The following is an 11906-nucleotide window of genomic DNA, read 5'->3' as shown; positions in this document are numbered from 1 at the left end:
GTCCTGGTTTCTTGAGGAATCTCCTTCCTGGTTTCCAGAGAGGTTGCACCAATGTGCAGTTTCTCCAACAAGGTGTGAGCATTCCCTTTCCCCACATCCTCACCAATTTATTGTTAATGTATTCTTGGTAATTCACTCTGACAGGAGTGAAAGAGAAGCTCAGTACAGTTTTAATTTTCATTTCCCTAATTGCTATACCCATTGCCTTTTCAGTATTTATTTTTTAAAATATTTTTCTATTGGAGTTGGACCCAATACCTTTATTCTATCCATTTATTTTTCTGTGGTGCTGAGGATGGAACCCAGGGACTTGCACACGCTGGGTGAGTGCTCTACAACTGAGCTCCAGCCCCATCCCCCATTTTCTTTTTTTTTATTGGTTGTTCAAAACATTACAAAGCTCTTCACATATCATATTTTATACATTAGATTCAAGTGGGTTATGAACTCCCATTTTTACCCCAAATACAGATTGCAGAATCACATTGGTTACACATCCACATTTTTACATAATGCCATATTAGTAACTGTTGTATTCTGGGTGTTCATCCTAAACTTATTAAATACATCTCAACTTCTTGAGTCATAGTCTCATGGGAAATCATGTTTTCCGTTAGGAGAGGGTCAAGGTGTGTTTTCTACTCTTAGGCTCCAAGGTGCTAACAATGCAGCATGGGCAGAAACAGAAAGTGGTGCATGAGTAATTGGAGAGATGTTCTCTTCTACAAAGGTGGAGCACTGTCCCAACAGTCTCTCAACAAAAATGGCAAATAGCCACTAACAGGAAGGTATTACAAAAACAGTATATCAACTGGGAAAATGCTGGAGAAGGCAGAGGCTCGGGCCCTGGAGGGCTGGGGTGGGGTGGGGTGAGATTGCATCATGTTCCTCAGAACACTATGCAATTTAAAACCCATGAGTTGCTCATTCTGGGCTTTTCTATAGCTTACAGAAACGGAAACAATGGGTAATAGAAACTATGAGAGTCAAATTGCTGTAAAACAAATACCATGAGGCAATCTTGCAAGGGTCAGAGAGACAGCATCACAGAATGCCCACTCTAGGGGGCAGCTTGATTTCTCCAGTGCATAAAGGACATGAGTGCCCAGTACAATAGGGCATCTGTGTACCAAGCTGGAAATACCACTCCATAGACCCTTGTTTGAGGGGTGTTTCTCAGATTACCTCTCTGATGTCAGAGAGCTTGTGTTATGTCTCATGATCTCCTGGACTATGTTGTGCGAGGCATAATCTGCACAGCTGGGAAGGTACATAGCTCATGATTTCAGTCATCTATGAATCATTCCCATTCTCCAGGATGCTTCTTAACAACAATGGTACCTTAGCATGGACATTACTATAGATATTTCTTCACAACACTTCCATGGTACATTTACACAATTTTAATCATATATACTTGATGCACATTATTTAGTGATGATTGTGGTTCAAAACTGGAGCTAGCAGAATGACCAGACTGTGCTTTCTCCTGGCCACTACCTGTATGAAGATTAGTTCTCCTCATTATTGCATGAAATTGTGTCCCTTTGTTTGAAGCATACTCTCAGGAAAGGGTCTAAGTTTTTCCCAATACTGATATAGAAATTTATCATCAGAAAATAATTTACCAACAGTCTCAAGGCAATGAACAACCCATCCATGAGTTCTTGACTATTCCTGCAAATTCATGGCACCTGCACACTCCAGTTTGTATGACTGCAGTTTCCTCAGCTACATTGACCTTAAATTCATCCAATGGCCTGGAGACACACATGATTAAAACATGTCATTTATTGAGTGTTAGAAAAATTGGATTGTGTAAGATTCAAATGTTTAAAATGAATTAAATCAGATTCTGTGTGTCACAGAAAAGTGATAGAATGCAGTTTTTGGTTTTAAATTTCTCATACATTTTTGATATTGAGACAAGGAAATTTTAAAACTCTCCTCCTTTCCTTTGTACCGCAGATTGAACCCATGGCATTTACTCATTAAACTATCACACCAGCCATTTTTTTTTATATTGGGAGAAAATCTTGCTAAGTTATTGAGCTTTGGCCTTGTAATCCTCTGACTCCTGAGCCAATGGGATTGCAGGCATTCAGCCTCACCTAAAAGCATTTTGAGGTTATTTTTTACATGCTAATATAGGTCAACTTAAGCTTATAATATAAAAATATTTATATAATATTTGACTTACATAAAATAAATTCATAAGAATTGGCATATGCCATTTATATATAGATGCCACCAAAAATACCTAAGGCCTAATGATTAAATGTGAACCCTAAAATATTTTGGGGGTGAGTACCAGGGATTAAACTCATGAGGACTCAACCATTGAGCCACATCTCCACTCCTATTTTTTTTTATATTATTTTATTTAGAGAGAGCATCTCACCAAGTTGCTCAGTGCCTTGCTGTTGCTGGATTTGAACTTACCATCCTCCTGTCTTAGCCTCCCAAGGCACTGGGATTATAGTCTACAATTTTTAAATTTATATATTTTTTCTGTATTTACCATGGGAGACTGTCTTTTTCTAGTGATTTTTCATATTTCACAAATCCTGTATGTTTGCACTCATATGTTGAAGCTGAGAAAGTTGATCACAAAGAACCACAAATGAGAAAAGCTTTTTATATATGTTTTAAGAGACAGTTGGCAAGGAGTGCCAAAAAGCAGTTAAGAGGGAAAAGTAACTCTTAGGTTTTATAGCCCATGGTTTTAATTGTATAAGTAATTATTAGACTGTGGACATTCTAAAAACAGTTCAGAGGTTTCAAACATCAAAATGATATTTTAGAAGGTAGAAATTGCACTGATTTGATCACTACACATGTTCAATTAAAATGCTGGTTCCTATATGAAGATACAAATTAAAAATTAAACAATAATTAACACTTCAAGTCAAATAGCAAAAATAAACAAAGGTAGCTGGAAATACAAAGCATGACTTAATAATAGCCTTAAATGTTAATGGCTTAAACACACCAATCAAAAGACATAGGCTAGTAGCCTGGATTTAAAAAAAAATTGCAACAATATTCTGCCTCTAGGAGACTCAGGAAAAGACAGACTGAAGGTGAAAGATTGGGAAAAAAACATACCACTCACATGAACCTTGAAAGCAAGCAGGGGTCTCCATACTTATATTAAATAAAGTAGACTTCAAGCCAAAGTTAATCAAAATAGATGAAGAAGAACATCTCATACTGCTCAAGGGAACCATACACCAACAAGACATAACAATCATAAATATATATGCCCCAAACAATGGGGCACCTCTGTTCAAACAAACTCTTCTCAAGTTCAAGAGTCACATTGACCAGAACGTGATCTGGGGTGACTTTAACACACCTCTCTCACCACTGGATAGATCTTTCAAACAAAAGTTGAATAGAGAAACTATAGAGCTCAAAAACACAATTAATAACATAACTAATATAAATATTATATATATATATATATATATATATATATATATATATATATATATATATATATATATATATATTACATATCAGATTGGAGGAGGAAGCCTGGCACTGCACCAGACCAGACCGGAGGAGAAAGCCTGGCCACACCCCACATGCTAGTCTGGAGGAAGCCTATTGACCCTTAAAACCCCAAATCAAACTTTTAATCATTGAATATTAACAGTTTTCCCATTTTGTTTCCAAGATCATTTTTTCATTTTACTTTCACCTTTACTTTTTACTTTGCAGTGAACAATTCTTTTGTTAATACTTTCATTTAGATTATTTCCCTATATTTGTGAATGGATTGTGCCTCGATTTTAACACTGCTCATTGCTACCGTATATAATTTAAATGATTTAATGTTGACCATTTAACCCATGACATTATTGAACTAATTCTTATGTTTCATTAGTTCATGGATATTGCTTAGAAACATTATAGAAATAATAGTATCATCTGCATATGCTATTTGATTTTTGATGTATAAAATCCCATTTAATATTCTCAAACAATATTTAGAAGTTATCAAAGCATACATTTTTTTCTTTTCCTAAAAATAAATTGATAAACACTTCAGTTCACACCATTAAATTTGAAAACAGTTCATAGCTGCCTTTAAGTGGATTGAAAAAGAATTGTCCTCTAGTCATAATTGGCCATAAGTTTTACAGAAATTTGGTAAGTGATTTGCCAAAAGCTTTGCTCTATCAAAATGATTTTTGAAAACCTCCCATATGACAATGTCCCTCTTGGTCATGAAGTCCAATGATTGTTTTGGTTGTTGTTCTCAGTTTACTAGGGGTTTTGAATATCTGCATCAACATCTATAAAAAGATGGTCTGCAATTTCCATTCTTATGCTGTGTTGGCTGGTATTTCTTGTGTTACAGAAAGAATTAGTCAATTTTCTTCTTCTACATTTAGACATGATCATGAATTATTGTTACTGATCCTTATTACATGTTTTGTAGAAATCACCAGTGAAGGCTCCTTTTTAAAAATGTGATTACTGTTTGGTCTTTTGGTGGGTCAATTTTTAGAGCTGAGTTTTTGCCAGGTTGGCCTCAAATACCTTAGCCTAAATCCTCCTCCTGCTGTGGCCTCGAGGTAGTGAAGACTAGTGGCATGTGCTCCCATATCAGCAGAACTGCAAGTATTTTTTGAGCAGTTGTAAAGTTAAATGTTGATTTGTATGTCTATTTTATATTTCCTCACATCTCGGTCTACTAATGTATTTATTGATTTCTGAAGTAATTTTCAAAGTTGATGATTATCTAGCAATTTATCTATATTTTGTTGTTTTCCAGGCTCGAGATTTTCTTGGCAATTAAGATGAAATAATGAGGAAGCATAATGTGGGAAAATGAGAACCTGGCATTTTGCTAATTGATCTCAAGAGGCCCTGTGAAGTATGGAGAGTGTGCACCCATAATCCTGTGAGACAAATAAAGCAGAAAAGCTAAATTATCATTTTATGTAGCCTAATACGGGATCTTTTTTTTTAATTTTTATTGTTGGTTGTTCAAAGCATTACATATATTACATTGTTCTTGACAAATCAAATTTCACACTTTGATTCAAGTATACAGATTTACCCCGTATACAGATTGCAGCATCACATCGGTTACACATCCACTGTTTCACATATTGCTATATTAGTGTCTGTTGTATTCTGCTGCCTTTCCTATCCTCTACTATCCCCCATCCCCTCCCCTCCCATCGTCTCTCTCTACCCCATTTACTGTAATTCATTTCTCCCCCTTATTTTTCCCCCTTTCCCCTCAAATCCTCTTGTATGTAATTTTGTATAACCAAGAGGGTCTCCTTCCATTTCCATGCAATTTCCCTTCTCTTTCCTTTTCCCTCCCACCTCTCACCCCTGTTTAATGTTAATCTTCTTCTCATGCTCTTCCTCCCAACTCTGTTCTTAGTTACTCTCCTTATATCAAAGAAAACATTTGGCATTTATTTTTTAGGGTTTGGCTAGCTTCACTTAGCATAATCTGTTCTAATGCCATCAATTTCCCTGCAAATTCTATGATTTTGTCATTTTTTAATGCAGAAAAATAATCCATTGTGTATAACTGCCACATTTTTTTATCCATTATTCTATTGAAGGGCATCTAGGTTGGTTCTACAGTCTTGCTATTGTGAATTGTGCTGCTATGAACATCGATGTAGCAGTGTCCCTGTAGCATGCTCTTTTTAGGTCTTTAGGGAATAGACCAAGAAGGGGAATAGCTGGGTCAAATGGTGGTTCCATTCCCAGCTTTCCAAGAAATCTCCATACTGCTTTCCAAATTGGCCGCACCAATTTGCAGTCCCACCAGCAATGTACAAGTGTACACTTTTCCCCACATCCTCGCCAGCACTTGTTGTTGTTTGACTTCATAATGGCTGCTAATCTTACGGGAGTGAGATGGTATCTTAGGGTGGTTTTTATTTGCATTTCTCTGAATGCTAGAGATGGTGAGCATTTTTTCATGTACTTATTGATTGATTTTGTGTCCTCCTGTGAAAAGTGTCTGTTCAGGTCCTTGGCCCATTTGTTGATTGGGTTATTAATTTTCTCATTTTTTAATTTTTTGAGTTCTTTGTATACTCTGGATATTAGGGCTCTATCTGAAGTGTGAGGAGTAAAGATTTGTTCCCAGGATGTAGGCTCCCTATTTACATCTCTTATTGTTTCTTTTGCTGAGAAAAAACTTTTTGACAGGCACGCCTAATACGTGATCTTGAGTAACTTTCATATGTCTTTACACACTTTTTAAATTTTTAGGGCAGAATCTAAGTATTTGACCATATTTAAATTAGGTTATAAGGGGTTTATATTAAATTTTGGTGAGTTGTGTAAGTTTATTATATTTTGGATGTTGAGCTTTTATCAGACATGAGTCTAGAAACAGTTTTCTTTAACCCAGTCTACTTTTACATTTCATTGATTGATTCGTTTGCTGTATAGAAGAATTTTTTAGCTTTATATACTCTCAGCTGTTTTTTCTTGCACAGTCTGAGCATATTCCATTTAAAACCATTGCCAACACCAATGGCAAAAAAAATTGTCATTTTCTTCTGAAATTTTTATGATTTCAGGTTATATCACAATGAGATAAAACCACATGCTTGTGGTCTCAATCCTCATAAGGATGGTAGGTAACACATACTGCAGAGGATATGCAAAAAAGGAAACACTTGGACATCCTTGCCAGGAATATAAATTTGAATAGACACTAATAAAAAAAATAACTATAAGGGGGTTTTTCAAAAAATTAGAACTAGGGATGCAATATGACCCAGACATTGAGAATATGCCTGTATTTTTAGGATTCTTCAGAAAAATAGAATACATAAAAATGTATATGTGTATACAGAAGGGAGCTCATTATATTTACTCACATAATCATGGGAGGAATAGTCACCAAATGTTTGCCTACAGGATGGCAACACTGGGAAACTGGTAACAGCTCAGTCCAAAAAGCTGAAAGCTTCACAATATGAGGAAACAAATGAAGCAGCTGTGGTCCAGGACAGAGGACTTAAATGATCCTGGTAGATGAACAAACAAATAACCTGATCAACAAGTGTGCTAAGGACCTGAACAGGTACTTCTCAGGAGAGGATATACAATCAATAAATATATGAAAAAAAATGCTCATCATCTCTAGGAATCAGAGAAATGCAAATCAAAACTACTCTAAGATATCATCTCACTCCTGTCAGAATGGCAGCTATTATGAAGACAAACAACAGTAAGTGTTGTTGAGGATGTGGGGAAAAGGCACACTCATATACTGCTGGTGGGACTGAAAATTGGTGCAGCCAATTTGAAAAGTAGTATGGAGATTCCTTGGAAATATGGGAATGGAACCTCCATTTGACCCACCTATCCCTCTCCTCAGTCTAAGCACAAAGGTTTAAAAACATCATACTACAGGGACACAGCCAGATCATTGTTTATGGCACCACAACTCACAATAGCTAAACTATGGAGCCAACATAGATGCCCTTCAGTGGATGAATAGATTAAAAAATGTGGCATATATACACAATGGAATTTTACTCAGCAATAAAAGAATAAAATCATGGCATTTGCATATAAATGGATGGAGTTGGAGAAGATAATAAGTGGAGTTAGCCAATGCCCCCCTCTAAAAACAAAAACAAATGCCGAATATTTCCCTGACATAAGGGGCCTGACTTATATTGGAGTATGCAGGGGGAGCATAGGAGGAATAGATGAATTCTAGATAGGGCAGAGGGGTGGGAGGAAAAGAGAGGGGGATGGAGATTAGCAAGGATGGTAGAATGTGACATACATCCAAAATACATGTATGAAGACTTGAATTGGGTGTCAACATATGTTACATAAAAAAAGATACAAAAATTGTGGTATATATGTGTATTAAGAATTGTAATGCAAAAGAAAAAAAAGAATCACATTAACTTACACTAGGTAGAGGAAAGTGAAATGGAGTAAGGCAGGGCATGTGGGAATAAGAGAATGAAACAGACATTATTACTTTATGTATGTATGTGACTGTATGACCCATGTGATTCTACAATATGTATACTCAGAAAAATGAGAAATTATATCCCATCTATGTATGATATATCAAAGTATATAAATGCATTATACTGTCATGGATAACTTATTAAAACAAATAAGTTTTTTAAAAAGACCCCGGTAGAGCCAATGGTGCAAGTCCACATAAGGGACTTCATGAAGCTTGGAGCATAAGCAAGTGACTGCTTCTCTTGCTTTTTTCCAAATCAAACCTATGGAACACCAATATATATGTTCATTACAGGAATCCCCATGCTTTCTGACTCAGCCTTCTGGAAGCACACTCACAGACACCTGCAGAGATCTTCCACACCAATTCTCTGGGTATCTCAATCCACTCAAATGGACAGCTGAATTAACCACTCTAACAATTGAAGGAAATAAAATCCATCTTTAGGAATATCTACCCTCCCAAGTTAACTGCAATACTATCCACAACCTAAATTTCCAAAGAGAAACTCAGGAAGAAGAACCTATGGTAAATTACAGATAATAGAGAAAGAGAGATTTATCATTGTGTTTACACACAAATGTATCAACATACATATATAACCTTCTCAGTATTTTTACAATTATTTTGAGACAAGGTCTTTTAAGGTGCAGAAGGTGTCACCAAGATTCGAGGCTGGCTCCAAGATAGTGATTCTCTTCCCTCAGCCTATCGAGTCCCTAGCATGACAAATTAATGTGCCTCCACACCTTACTTATTACTCAACTTTAAAATAAGGATGATGCATATGGCAGTGTTGCCAAAATTTTAATGCCAGACTTAGTAGTTTGGTAACATTCTGTCTTAAACCTGAAAAAGAAAATGATGGTGGATCTCTGTCTCTGGTAAGGCAACCCTGGGTCGAAAACCCAGAAACAAAAGAATATTCTCCAATAACACAGATAAGCTGGAGGACTTTAGTTTAGGTGAGATGATTCCAGATACAGAAATACATTGTATACTCTATGTTCAGAGCCTGGAAGAAAATAGAATAGATGTGTAGGAAGAGCCTGGTTGTTATCAGGGATCATCATCAATAATATCACATCATATACTGGAAATTCCAAAATACAGCAGGATTGTATTCTTAGTGAAGAATTTGATAATTATGAGAGATGATGGGTTTTATCATCACATAGCAATTGCACATACTTATGGGATTCAGTGTGATGTTTATATATATGCATATACATGTATTCATAATATCCAAACACCCTCTTCTGCCCTTGATGACCCACACACACTCCTCAGCCATACTAATCACTATCGTACTTGCACATGATATTATATTAGTTAACATATGAGATGTGACACTATTGTGTATTTCTTCACTGAGCATGACATCATCCAATTTCATCTATTTTGCTGACTATTAGAGGAGTTTGTATTGATGGCTCAGTAATACAGCATGGTGAATATATAATATACTTTCTGGTGGATATGTTCAATTGCTTACCTACATCACTGGCATTTTTCTATATCTGTATTGTTAAAAATACTGTTATTCAACTTGAATTTATGTAACAAAATAATGCAACAACTACAAAAGAATGAAGAAACTGGGAATGGGGGCACATCCCTGCAATCCCAATGGCTTGGGAGGCTGAGGAAGGAAATCCACAAGTTCAAAGACAGACTCAGCAAAATAATAGTGACCTATACAACTCAGTGAGACCCTATTTCTAAAAAAAAATTAAACATGACTGGGGCAGTGGCTTTGTGGTTGAGTGATACTGGGACCTATCCCTAGTATACACCCCCCTCAAAAAAGAATACAGTAACTAGAAAACTATGTCATAATCTGATTTTATCAATTGAAAAGAAGCCAAGGCATGAGAAAAATCATATTCTTTAAGTTTGTTAATATAAAGTTAATAAGCTCTCTGTTTGAATATTTCACAAAGTGCAATATTTTGAGAGCATTCAGTAGGATATATTACATGAAAAACTGCTCTTGTGCAAATAATTAAATAAAACATTAGCAAGGTTTGGTGGTGCATGTCAGTAATCCCAGTGTCTCTGGAGGCTGATACAAAGCCAGCCTCAACAACTTAGGAAAGGACAAAGCAATTCAGAAAAAAACTCTGTGTGTAACTAAATTACAAAAAAATGTTCAGGAATGTTGCTGAGAGGTTGAGTGACGCTGGTCTCAATCCACAGCATTAAAAAAAATACAAAAAATAAAACAATGATAAAAAAGAAATAAGACATTAGGCTGCTGAACATTTATATTTTCAGTGTTCCAAATATTTGGCTAAGTTCACGTCATCCATCAATTTATAATTGAAACCTCTAGTTATTTGTTTGTGAGAGAAAAGAGACAGAGATGTTCCTGAACTCTGCCATTCCTTTGCTAGTTTCTGCCATAAGCTAGGCAAAGATCTGTCCATTGTGATCCCCAAGGTACTGTGGCTCAGTCCTTTCTCCTCATGCAAGGATGCACCTTGAGGAGTGAATGGGGGCTTGACTGCCAAAGTGAGGAAGGGATAAAAGGGAAGTAATGTGTGTGGGCATGTGGGTAGATTGTGATAATGATGACTTCTGACCAAGTCCTACCCATGATCATCTTTTAAAAATGTACCCAGTAAATGGTTTATTTTCTTATATATCTTCTGGGATTCTGATCCTACAGTTAAATGTGAGGGACCCTATTCTCCATACCCAGCTACCTTAGCATTGTTATTCTCCGTCTGATGCCTCACAATTTGAAATACTTAGTCCCCCTTCCTCAGACCCTTGACCTCATGTCTCTTTTGCTTATATTTTTAATATCTGGGAAATCCTCTAATACTAAGTTGCAGGTGAATCCGCATTTGATGTTCCTCTTCCAAGGATAAGGATAGACATTTTCTTTCATTGTGGCCTCTACCTTCTACTAACAAAATGGGGACATTATACACGTTTGCAAACCTAGATATTATCCTGAGCCAACCTATAATATTAAAGTCAAGAATTTAATCCCTGGGGCTGGGGATCAGGGTTAGAGCACCTGCCTAGCACATGTGAGGCACTGGGTTCAATCCTCAGCACCATATAAAAATAAATATATAAAATAAAGGTACTCTGTCCACTACAACTAAAGAAAACAAAAAAGGCTAATCCCTACCCGGGTTGTGATGGCACATGCATGTAACCCAAGCTGCCCTGGAAGCCAAGCCTTGAGGGTCACAACTTTGAGTCTAGTGTCACTAACTTGGCAAGACCATATCTCAAAGAAAAATAAATATGAGATGATGATAGAGCTCACTGGTAGACCATACCTAACTCCTGTCCTCAGGATCACATGGGGAAGTTTTTAATTCCTATCTTTTTTTTTATGAGTTAAGGTCACAACAAAAAAGAAGGTGGCTTAGGGATAATGTTATATTTTCTAAAAAAAAAAGCCATGTTACATGTTCAAGTGTTCACATTTCTTGAAAAATTTCCAAGTATTTTGCTTTTGATATTATGGTCATTAGAACTTTCTTTAATTTTATGTTTGCTCCTTGTTTTCTTATGCACATAAATAACTGATGATATTAAATTTTGTTACTCTACTGAGCTCATCCGTTGCTTCTAATATTAATTAGTGAACTCCTACATTAAAAATATCCACTTAAAACCCACTTCTACCTCATACCTCATTTTGGAAAACCACAAAAGTTAGACAGCAAGAAACATAAGTAAAATGCAATACCCCTTTGACAAAGGCAAAGATACTGGTGAGAATCTCAGAAAACTCTATTCCCTAAAAGTCAGAAACCAAGAGAACAAGACCATAATCTCCCACACACACACATGATTTTATTCTTTTATTGATTAATAAAATTCCATTGTGTATATATAATGCAAATTTTTTTTATCCATTCATTTACTGAAGGACATCTAGGTTGGC

Source organism: Spermophilus citellus (assembly GCF_964194105.1).
Source record: "Spermophilus citellus genome assembly, contig: SCAFFOLD_53, whole genome shotgun sequence".
Lineage (NCBI taxonomy): Eukaryota > Metazoa > Chordata > Mammalia > Rodentia > Sciuridae > Spermophilus > Spermophilus citellus.
The sequence above is the reverse complement of the archived record's forward strand: the minus strand, read 5'-3'. Positions refer to the sequence as shown.